Raw genomic sequence first — 3,833 nt, forward strand, 5'->3', positions numbered from 1 at the left:
ACTGGGTTGGGACCTATGGCTACTGTAGATGGGGGAGATATATCTCTTCTAATCGTAAAAAGGAGGCCATCATCTGTCCGTTCTTTATATAACCTAATTCCCCAGGAATATCCTTTGTCCCAATTCAGGGTTGACTTTTTACCTGGTGTTGTGAAGTCTATGCGGAGGGGGTGGCACCATTCTCTCTCACAGGCCTGTTTATGAATAGTTTTCCAATCCTCATAAGTCCCATGAGAATAATTTGCTTTCACAGTGATGTAATCCCATGATGAGGATGGATTCCACCAAGCATCTCCAGTGGTTTCGCACCCCCGGTTCTTGCAGAAAAAATGCCCCCCCCACACACATAGGATTGAGAGATACAGCCCTGTGGAAGCCTGGGCAGACATAAAAGGTTAAGGTACGCAACATGGCCCGGTGTTCAGGAGGGCCGCATCCTCCCCATGGGTCCAGTCCCAGTCTCCCGGGAGGACTCGCCAGTTTGGGTACCGTTACAGTATCGTGGGTTCCTTCTAAGTCCCAAGGCTCCGGTACCCCTAAAGCTAACTTGCACAAATCTGGATATAATGTGGGCCACCAAGTGTCTTTTGGTGCCGTTTTGTGGACTTCAAACACTACAATGCCCATTTGATTAATTACTCACCAGGTGGTCGGCACAGCTGTATGGGGGCTCCCATTACTGGGAGCAAATTCATAAGTAAATAGATTTACCCAGAGTAACATGATTATCATTTTTCTTTGACCAGTCTTATCTTTAGGGGGTTGGGTGTCCGGGTCAGCCGCCATCTCTCTTTGCCGAGTAGTTCCCTGTGTTCTGGGTTTGCGGCCTTGACGTGTGAAGCATGGACCCAAGTAGCGATGCCGTCTACCTTGAGCGCGGTAGGGGTTGTCAGCAGGACGGTGTAAGGTCCTTTCCAGCGGGGCTCAAGATTCCGTGTCTGGTGTCTTCTCACCCAGACAGTGTCGCCAGGCTGGAACGGGTGGGGGGCAATAGGGGTGTCAGAGGAGTCTTTGTAAGCTGCTGCTATAGGTTTCCAAATTTCTTCATGAGCTAACTGCAAGGCCTTTAAGTGGGCCTGCAAGGAAGGAGAACTTGCAAAGTTAGATACATCAGAGTCTAGAAAGGCTACTGCGGGGGGAGGGGTTCCATAAAGAATTTCAAAAGGGGTGAGCCCAAAGGGGCCCAGGGTATTCCTGGCCCGATATAGGGCCAGGGGTAAGAGGTCCACCCAATCCTTTGTGCCAGTTGCAAGCGAAAATTTAGTTAATGCCTCCTTTATTGTTCTATTCATCCTTTCTACCTGTCCTGAGCTCTGGGGTCTATAAGCACAATGCAACTTCCAATTAATCCCCAATAGTCTGGCCACCATCTGACTTACTTGGGAGACGAAGGCGGGCCCATTGTCAGATCCTATTACCTTAGGCATCCCATAGCGGGGAAAAATTTCTTCTAACAGTTTCTTCGTCACAGTTTTTGCAGTTTCAGTTTTAGTGGGGAACGCTTCGGGCCAACCCGAGAAGGTATCTATGAAAACTAGTAAATATTTATACCCATATCTCCCAGGTTTGACTTCAGTAAAATCCACTTCCCAGTGTACACCCGGGCGGTGGCCCCTTTCCCTGGATCCCGTTCCCATTTTACCTTTGTGGGAATTGACCAAGGCGCAGGCTCGGCACCTGCTAGCTATTTCTTGTAGGATGGCGTCTCTTTGTGGGAGATAACATAGGGCTTCTTCTCTTTTTAGTAACGTCTTTAGTTTTGATGGGCTCAGATGAGTCCACTTGTGAAGTTGATCGAGGAGTTCTCGTACCTCTCTCATGGGAGGAACCAATTTCCCCTGGTATTCCCAGCATCGATTCTCCTTGTCATAGGTGGCTCCCATCTCCCGGTAGAGCTTTCGATCTTCTTCTGAATAATCATTTTCTCTAGCCTTTCTGTCCGGACTCGAATGGGCTACCAATAAAAGTGTCTGTTCCTTAGTGGCGGCCTCTCTTGCCGCTTGGTCAGCCAGGCGGTTTCCTCTTGCCACAGGATCTTCTCCTTTTTGGTGGCCCGGACAGTGCATGATGCTGAGTCTTTTGGGGAGAAATATAGCTTCTAACAGAGTTATAATTTCATTTTTGTTTTTGATTTCTTTTCCTGCAGAGGTGAGGAGCCCCCTTCTCCTGTATATCTCTCCATGTATGTGGGTGGTGGTGAAGGATACCGACTGTCAGTGTAAACATTAAGTCTTTTTCCTTCTGCCAACTTTAGAGCTTGGGCAAGGGCAACTAGCTCTGCTCTTTGAGCCGAGGTTCCTTCTGGCAGAGCCCGGGCCCATATTACCTCAGAGTCCGTGGTCACTGCAGCTCCAGCAAGGCGGCGCCCATCAAAGAGGAAACTGCTACCATCTGTAAACCACGTGTGGTTGGTTTCTTTCAGGGGTTGATCACTTAGGTCTGGTCGGGCGCTCAGTACCTCTGCCAAGATCTGTTGACAGTCATGTCCGTCGCTCTCCCCGGGCAGAGGCAGGAGCGTGGCCGGATTTAAGCTGACTGGGGATCCGAACTGGATACGGTCCACGTCCAGCAGCAGGGATTGATAGTGGGTCAGCCGGGCGTTAGACAGCCATCGGTCGGGTGGTTGGCAAATGAACGACTCGACCGCATGAGGTGCTCAGACCACCAGGGGCTGTCCCAAAGTTAACTTGTTGGCGTCCTTGACCAGGATTGCTAGGGCGGCTACCACTCGAAGACAGGGTGGCCACCCGGCCGCCACTGGGTCTAGCTTTTTAGAAAGGTATGCCACTGGACGCCTCCAGGGCCCTAGTTTTTGTGTAAGGACCCCTTTAGCATATCCTTGCTTTTCATCAAGGAAGAGTTCAAATGGTTTAGTCAAATCTGGCAATCCTAGGGCCAGAGACTCGAGGAGGGCTAGCTTGATACTTTCAAACGCCAACTGCTGCTGCTCTCCCCATGTGAAATTGCTGTCTGATTTGGTCAGGGGATATAGCGGGGCTGCTTTCTCGGCGAAATTGGGAATCCATAGTCTGCAGAATCCGGCTGTTCCCAGAAACTCCCTTACTTGCCTACGGTCCCGAGGGACTGGGATACTGGAGATGGCCTCCTTACGGGCCTGGGTTAGCCATCGTTGCCCCTCTCTGAGCCTATACCCCAGATAAGTCACTTCCTGTTGGCAGACCTGGGCTTTCTTTGCTGAGGCTCTGTACCCGAGTTTTCCCAATTCCTGGAGGAGGTGCTCCGTACCTGTTAGACACTCCTCTCTTGTAAGAGCGGCGAGCAGGATGTCATCTACGTACTGTAGTAGGACCAAGTTGGTGTGCTGGGCCCTGAAGGTGGTCAAATCGTGGTGGAGGGCCTCGTCAAACAGGGTTGGGCTGTTTTTAAAGCCTTGTGGTAACCGGGTCCAGGTCAGTTGTCCTGAAATACCTATCTCAGGGTCCTTCCATTCGAAGGCGAAAAGGGGTTGACTGGCAGGGCTTAACCGCAGGCAAAAGAAAGCATCTTTTAAATCCAGGACTGTATACCAAACATGAGTAGGAGGGAGGGTGCTCAGCAAGTTATATGGGTTTGGGACAGTCGGGTGGATGTCCTCTACCCGCTTGTTTACTTCCCGGAGGTCTTGCACCGGCCTGTAATCTCCCGTACCAGGTTTCTTAACTGGGAGCAGGGGGGTGTTCCAGGGGGACTGGCACTTGGTGAGAATTCCTTGTTCTAGGAGTCTTTTGAGGTGGGGCTTAATACCTTGATAGGCTTCAGCTGACAGTGGGTATTGTTTGATTGCCACTGGACTGGCTGTAGTTTTTAGTCCAATGACGAGGGGAGGCTGATTC

This window comes from Nannospalax galili, unplaced genomic scaffold (genome assembly GCF_000622305.1).
Source record: "Nannospalax galili isolate Female #2095 unplaced genomic scaffold, S.galili_v1.0 scaffold1592, whole genome shotgun sequence".
NCBI classification, from domain to species: Eukaryota; Metazoa; Chordata; class Mammalia; order Rodentia; family Spalacidae; genus Nannospalax; species Nannospalax galili.